This window comes from Aethalodelphis obliquidens, unplaced genomic scaffold (genome assembly GCF_003676395.1).
Source record: "Aethalodelphis obliquidens isolate GAN/ISIS:26980383/991018 unplaced genomic scaffold, ASM367639v1 scaffold63, whole genome shotgun sequence".
Classification (NCBI taxonomy): Eukaryota; Metazoa; Chordata; class Mammalia; order Artiodactyla; family Delphinidae; genus Aethalodelphis; species Aethalodelphis obliquidens.
The window spans coordinates 11,306,501-11,315,359 of NW_020838007.1; positions in this window are offsets into that span (position 1 = coordinate 11,306,501).

The window sequence follows — 8,859 nt, forward strand, 5'->3', positions numbered from 1 at the left end:
CACCTAAAGGAACTAGAGAATGAAGAACAAACAGAACCCAAAGTTAGTAGAAGGAAAGAAATCATAAAGATCAGAGCAGAAATAAGTGAAATAGAAACAAAGAAAACAATAGCAAAGATCAATAAAACTAAAAGCTGGTTCTTTGAGAAGATAAACAAAATTGATAAACCTTTAGCCAGACTCATCAAGAAAAAGAGGGAGAGGACTCAAATCAATAAAATTAGAAATGAAAAAGGAGAAGTTACAATGGACACCACAGAAATACAAAACATCATAAGAGACTACTACAAGCAACTCTATGCCAATAAAATGGACAACCTGGAAGAAATGGACAAATTCTTAGAAAGGTATAATCTTCCAAGACTGAACCATACATGAAGAAATATGAACAGAAAATAGAAAGTATGAACAGACCAATCAAAAGTAATGAAATTGAAACTGTAATTAAAAATCTTCCAACAAACAAAAGTCCAGGACCAGATGGTTTCACCAGTGAATTCTATCAAACATTTAGGGAAGAGCTAACACCTATCCTTCTCAAACTCTTCCAAAAAACTGCAGAGGAAGGAACACTCCCAAACTCATTCTATGAGGCCACCATCACCCTGATATCAAAACCAGACAAATACTACAAAAAGTATCAAAAGGGCCATTTACCTTCAGCCTAGATGCTACTGTTCTCTTGCCACAGCAATATTATTTGTAGCATTTTTTAAAAGAAAATCGGACCACAATTTGTCAGTTCTAGTTGGGGATTTTCTATCTACTTTAGGGAGGTTGTATGTTGTAGGGGATGGAGGCCAAATTGAAATAATGTTTATGCTATTTATTATTCTCACAAACTTGTGTATTTTCTTACATTCTCTGAACTTCATTTCCACACCTGTGACGTTGCTATAAGAATTAGAAATAGTATATTCGAATCACTTTATGCAATGCCTGGCATCTATTAGGTATAAAACAAATAGCACCATTTGTATTTTATTGCATTTCTACAGTTAAGTTAAAGACTCATAATTTGGACCTATTAAGTATAGTCTAGGCAAAATTATATCTTACAACTTTCTAGTATAACACACTAAAACTTTTTCACACTTATTATCTCTGCTGTTCCTCCCAAAAAAAAAAGAAAGAAAGAAAGAAAAAAAAAACACTACAAGGTAAACAGAACAGATGTTGTTTCACTTTAAGGGGAAGGAAACAGGGGTTCAATGGGTGGTTCAAATCACCTCTATCTAGTAGTTCAAGGAGGTAAATTCATGTCTTGCATCACTGAATGCTCTAAATCATGTTATTGGGAATAGTAGACAGCTGGGGGTTTTATGGTCTTCTCTCTCAATATCTTCCTCATTGCAGTTGATGGCAACTTTATCCTTCCATGTACCTGAGACCATACATCATGAAGTCCCTCTTTATTCCCCTATATTGTACCACCTATATTGTATCTCATGTTTAATCAAGAATTTTTTAAAAATTTATCTTCAAAATATATCCAGATTTCTACTAATTCTCACCACCACCCCTGGTGATCTTTCTTCTGAATTCCTCCCAAATTTCTACTGATGCCACCTTGCACCACCAGCCATAGTCAATTCTCAACACAGCAGAGTGACTCTTTAAAAATATAAGAGATATCACGTGACTTTTCTCTCAAAACCCTCTAATGACTATTTCTTCCTGAGTAAACAATAGTCTACAAGGCTTTATATTATCTGACCCCATTCAATTCTTCTCTCTCTCTCTCTTTAGTTTTCATCCCTCCAGCCTCACACCAACTCAACCCCTCCCTGAGAACCCATGCGAGGCTCTCCTTGAATACTCTTTCCTCACTATTCTCATGGTTAATTTCCTCACCTTTTTCATGTCTTTGCTAAAACATCACCTTCTCAATGAGGTTTATCCCTGATCTCCCAATATAAAATTAGAATTTATCCCCCAGGCAGTTCTGATCCCCTACCCTGATCTAATTATCTTTCTTTCCATAGTGTTTTTCTCCTTCTAACACACAATTTATTTATTAAGTGTATTAGTTACACTCTCAGTCCTGCACATTAAAATTTAGGTTCCATAAGGGTAAGGAATTTTTTCCCTAATAGATCCAAAGGGCCTAGACAGGTGCCCAGCATGGAAATATGTGTTGTTTAAATGAATACTGTCTTTTTTTTTCTATATTCTTTACTTTATTAAGAGAGACGCATTACTTTTAATGACTAAATGCGTTTTTTTAACAACTTTCATGGAGTATAATTGCTTTACATTGTTGTGTTAGTTTCTGCTGTATAACAAAGTGAATCAGCTATACATATACTTGTATTCCCATATCTCCTCCCTCTTGCACCTCCCTCCCACCCTCCCTGTCCCACCCCTCTAGGTGGTCACAAAGCACCAAGCTGATCTCCCTGTGCTATGCGGCTGCTTCCCACTAGCTGTCTGTTTTGCATTTGGTAGTGTGAATACTGTTCTGACTGCCATCTCACCTTTAGAACAAAAGCCTGACCACCTCCTCCCCAAGCACATATACACACACACATGCACATGCATGCACATGCACACGCATGCACACAGTTGATTACTTCTGACAGATCCACTGCTCCTGGGCATTCATTACACCATAGCTCAGTGTTTCTCAAAATATTGTCCAGGTATCAAAATTTTGTCAGGATCAAATTATGAAGGATTATTGATTAAAAGAATAAATTCCTCACTCCCCCTCCAGAAATGCTAAATTAGAATTTCTGGGGGTCAATCCTATTTGCACACTGGAGTTTGAGAACGGTAGCTAGGCTTCTCTCACTTCCCCTTTGGCTTTCCTCCATCTCAGCCAAGTCTTTCTTGTGAAAATCTGTAAAACAAGAACCGCCTAAAGTGCCAATAACTGAAACACCCACCAGGGAAATTTGCTCCCACCTCCTGTATTCTGCTCCAGAAGATGAAAAGCACTGGTGTGCATCAGGGTCTAGGTGCTAACATCTAAGCATTCTTACTTCATGACAGAAGTAAAAAATGTCACAGCCTTGTCACATGGCCCTTCTGAAATAATTTTTTGTATTATCCTTTTTGTACTCTTTTGTTTTCTATCCTGCTGATTTGGAGCTATTTTCTCTTATGTCCCTAACACAGTAATCCGTGCTCCTCCAACCCTTCCCACCCCACCTCCACCTCAGGAAAACCTACACGGGATCCTCAGGCCAGTCCTGCTCGGACCTGGGAAAGAAACCTCCTCTTTTCCTCAGCTCTGACTCTCTTTGCCTCATCTCACTGCTGTACTGGTGGGACATGATGATAAGATGAGGTGCGTGGCCTACCTGAAAGGAGCTAAGAACCATTTCAGTTCTTAGACCAGAAGCGTGTGCCTGGTCCAATCCTGTTCTCAGTATGACATGTGCCCTACAGGATTAGGAGTTTTAGCTCAGACCAGTGAAAGAGTTTTGCAGGGGCGGGGGTGGCCAAGAACTCCCTAACGTTAATTTGCAAAATGTATTTTTGATATTCCTTGTTTTTATGGAAACAGAGTACAATAGCTTTCTTCAAATTCTCAAAACATTCTGAAAATCAAAAAAGATTCAAAGCCACTTCCCTCAGGACTCAAGGTTTCATTATAATTAATGTCCTCACAGAAAATCTTCTTTGTATAAAAAAAATATATTCTTTGTTCCTATTTGCCTTGCAAAACCATGATAATATCCTTATATCTTTAATTCTGCTCATTGTTAACTTCCAACACCAGTTCAAGATAACATGCTTGCATTTTACCTTCTTTCTGAGATTCAGTCCTACGGATTGAACAAGCAGAGAATTCCAGTGTCTCTGGACAACCCATACTGAGCAGTGCTTTGGTTTCAAGCCCAGAATCTATCACCAAATCCTCAAACCACATCAATCCTAGACTTGTCTTTTAAAAATTATTTGGTAATGAGAAAATATGAGACACCCTTTTTCAAAATCAAAACTTAAGTATATAAATTCCTTCTTCAACTTCTAAAGTAAATCTAATCTGAATATTTTACTTTCTCTTTGTTTCCTACTAGCACATTAGATTTTAAAGTAATCTGGGGTTCACATTAGGAGTGAAATGTTTTCGTTTGAGCAGGAATTTGCATTTAACTTCATTTTTTTTTATTTGAAACCAAACACAATTTTTCATCATATTGAAACATTCAGAATAAATCCAATAATAAATTATCATTTCTCTCTCCTATTTCATTCATGGACAAATGTTTTTTGAGCTCATCTATTGTTCAAGACATGGTGTGAGTTATCAAGGGACATTAAAAATTGCAAAGATGTGTATAATCTCAGTCTTGCTCACCAGAGGCTTGCAATTTTAAAAGATGAATGAGACAAATATACCCATAGTTACAAAGTAAAGCAGTAAAGGGTGTGATATATGTTATAGACAGTAGGTCATATGGGAGTTCACTGAGAGAGGGCTCTTTGTGTTGAGATGCATTCATGGAATGCCCCACCGACTATTTACATGAAAGAGAACTGTTACCTGATTATAAACATAGCTTCTCATCAGCCAATTTTATTATTCAGTGTTGATCAGAATCATTTATAAATTTTGGATAAATCTGATGATACACTTTCATAAGACATTATAAATAGCATGGCAATTAGATGCTAAAACTTTTCAGTAAAGATTTAGTCAATTAATCTACTCATAGTGTTGAAACATTCACCAGCCCTCTGCTGATATGAGAAATGAAGGAGGGAAAGAAGCCAAGTATCTGATGTAGATCAAGTTCAAATGGTTCAATGTCCACCCAGAAAAAGCAGTTCCACAAAAAAAAGAGAAAGTTTCAAAATGAGTTTCAAACTTAACACAAAGGCAAATAATTATAGCTTAGAGTTTGTAACCAATACCTGCTGTGATATAGGAATTGCAAAGTCCTTTGAGTCTCCTTTAAAATGTGAACTTTGAGCCCAAGAGAACTGAGTAAATAGCTTTTTCCTTTATTAGCCCCATGAATTTTGAATATTTGAAAATCATATATACATAGTATACATAAAATATGTATAACTGTTGGTGGGAATGTACATTAGTGCAGCCAGTATGGAAAACAGCATGGAGGTTCCTTAAAAAACTAAAAATAGAGCTATCAATGATCCAGCAATCCCACTCCTGGGCATATATCCAGAAAAGAAGAAAACTCTAATTCGAAAAGATATATGCACCCCAATGTTCATAGCAGCACTATTTACAATAGCCAAGACATGGAAACAACCCAAGTGCCCATCAACAGGTAATTGGTTTAAGAAGATGTGATATACATATATATATATATATATATATATATATATATATGAGAATATTAGCCATAAAAAAGAATGAAATATTGCCATTTGCAGCAGCATGGTTGGACCAGAAAATATTATGCTTGGTGAAATAAGTCAGACAGAGAAATAGAAATACTATATGATATCACTTATATGTGGAATCTAAAAAAATAATACAAATAAATCTATATACAAAACAGAAACAGACTGACAGACATAGAAAACTAACTTATGGTTACCAAAGGGGAAAGCGGGGGTGAGATAAATTAGGAGTATGGGATTAACAGATACAAACTACTATACATAAAATAGAAAAGCAACAAGAATTTACTGTATAGCACAGGGACTATATTCAATGTCTTATAACCTATAATGGAAAATAATCTGAAAAAGACATATATTCATATATAAAACTGGATCACTTTGCTGTACACCTGAAACTAACACAATCTTGTAAATTAACTATACTTCAATTAAAATTTTTTAAATTAAAAAATATGTATAGTGTGTGTGTATATATATAGGTATATAGATATCAATATCTCCAAAAAAGTAAAACACAGTAACATACTTGATTGGAAGTTGACCATTTAATATTCACAGTTTACCTTGAGGCTCCAAAAGGACTATGCTTTGTAAGCTTATGTCACCTGAGATGAATGGTACCAGAATTATTTTGCTTAATATATGTTCAGGCATCTGAATTTCTTCCATGTGTTTATGTGAAATAATATAGTCTAGTAACATTTTAAGAGTGGAAACCGTAACAAAATACTGCATATTTCTGAAAACAATTAAGCAATTATTTTGTTTTCAGTCAATGCTGAAGACTGTCAGAGAGCCATATCACCTGAGTTATCCCTTCTTTAGCATGACTGAGTTATACATTGATTTACGGATAGAGAATAGGACACTTGTTTCAATTCTTTTTCTGAGAATTATTTAAGTCCCCAGATCTCAAAGGAACATCATACTTTCAAGCTGAGAGTATAATAGGTGTGAATATGTTTTTCAGGAACACTGGAAAATCTATTACTATGCAAATTACTCACTTTTATTCAATTCCTTCAAATCTAATCTCCTGATTGAGAAATATAAATTCTATGAGAAATCTGATTGACATTTAATAAAAGTGTATCTTCTTTTTTATAAGAAATTATTTTTGTTTTCTAGGCCTCCTATTTTGAGGAGATGGAAGAAACATGTTTTGTTTATTTGGAAATTATGTAACGGTAGTATGAAATTTTAATCAACCTTCACATAAAAATAAGAAAATCTTAAACCCTAAATAAGTAGACATTATTTGTTTATTCCAGTACAAGAAAATGGCTTCACCCAAAAATAATTATAAGTATCAGTAATTTCCCATAGCAACATTCCTTAAGACAACTCATAATCAATGTACATTTGAATCTTTGGAAATAATTACAAATCTTGAAGCTATCAAGTAAATAAGATAACAATACTTCCAAGAATATTTTAAAAACTTAGTTTTGCTATCTATCCGCTCTATATCTAAACTCTTGGCCAATATTTCATAATAAGAAAAGATCATTAAAATCCACAGGAAAAAAAATACTTCTGCAATGATGTAGCTAGTGGTACCTGACACATATTGGCCAACTGTAACATGCTCTCAATCGACACAAGCACGGTTATCGTGTTGCCCCTTTAAAGTGCCAGCATTCTGGTGATGAAGAATAATCACCTCTTATTTCATTACAACTCTATCTGCACCACATGGGCTTTACTAAATGTTTTATGGGAAGTTTCAAAAGACTCAATTTGCTGGCTCTCCAAGCTATAATAGAAATATAATGTTCCCCAGGGTCACTCTTTCTGGCTGTCCTACTTTCCTTGTTTCCTGTCCTGTGCCACACCCCTTGTCCTGCTCATTCTGACTTTTTCAACAACCTTGATTAATTCCTCTCATGATCCTTATCTACTACCTACCACACACCAGACTCTTGATGTTTAAGGATATGGAGTAAAATCTTCTGTTTTGTAAACTAATAACACAAAACCCTATAACACTGTTTTTCAGTATTCCTCAGAACCCCACTGAGTGTTATTAAGAGCTTATAACTTGCCAGAAAGTGAAAAAGTGATTTATGTGCATTTAATCCTCACAAGAAACCCATCAGGTAAGAGACATTATTGAGGCAACCGAAGGTTGAGAAGGCTAAGAAATCTGCCCAAGGTCACTAGCTAATCAGGGGTGAAATTTGCACCCAGGCAGCATGACATCAGAGTCCATGCATTTACCTACCTATACTACATTGCCCTCTTTCATTAATAGAAGGAAAGATTCTATCTGTATTCTAATAAATTGGTTAATACTGTGTCAATAGCCCTGGCAGAAGGTTAAATGTGTTCATTGTTATTTATCACAAATTCTAGCACTTCCTAGGTTCTATGAAGCCCTGTGGTTTACTTTTTGTGGTAGATGGTATAATGTCTATCTCGCTGCAGGAGCATTCATCTTCCTACCCTCTTCAAGGCAGAGACATGGACTTGCTTTGACTAATGAAATGTGAGAAGTGACATGTGTCAATTCTAGACAGAGGCATTAAGAGCCAAAGGGTGTTGTCCCTGCTCTTCTCTACCTCTGTCCAAGCAACACACACAATTCCACACAGTGCTTCTCTGTCCTATTGGCTCTGAGTAAAGACAGTAACCGTGATAGACCAGAGGCTGCTGCTGACGCAAATGGACATTTGTGAGTGAGATACAAAACATGGTTGTTTTAAATTACTAAGATTTGTACTGGTTGTTACCTGGCTCATCCTGATTTGTTATCAAATTTGTTTCACCTTGGAACCTGTTTTTCACAGAATATCTGTTAACACCTAATAAGATACTGATATGACACAGAAAATGGCTGGAGAAACTCGCCCCTCATGCAATATTATTAAAAGATAAAAATAGAAATGTTTTGGAGTCAGTGTAAAAAGCCTTCTTCATGTCACAGCAAGATTGAGGCCTGAGGAAAACAATATTTAAAACTGACCATTCTTTCTATAATGTTCTCCCCAGCAACAACTTCATAAAGATATCTATATACAATACAGCTAAGCCCCAAGAGTCACCTGAATATATTAATCCATTCATTCAATAATTATTTTCTGAATGGTCACTAGATGCTACCAGTATCAGTTCCCACTCCCAATCCACCATGTGTTTGTGTCCCTAACTCACCCAGAAATAATGTAGAAAACTCTAGCTTCCCAACTTGTCTCACATAAGTTTAAAATATTTTGTTAACCTCATTGTGATGACTTTATTGAGATGTCAAGTTGGCTAGGATATAGTTCCCAGTGATTCAGTGGAACACTTGTCTGGGTGTGCTGTGAATGGATTTTGCAGATGTCACTGGAGTCCCTAATCAGTTGAGTGTAAGCAAGGGAGATTATCCAGAATAACTGGGTGGGCCTGAATTAATCAGTCAGAAGGCTTTAAAAGCAAGGCTGAGAGAAAAAAGACATTGCACTTTGGCTTTTGTCTATGGCTCAAATGCCACACATTATTCTGCAACTTATTTTACTCGACAAAATATTTTGGAAATTTATCCATATTAAC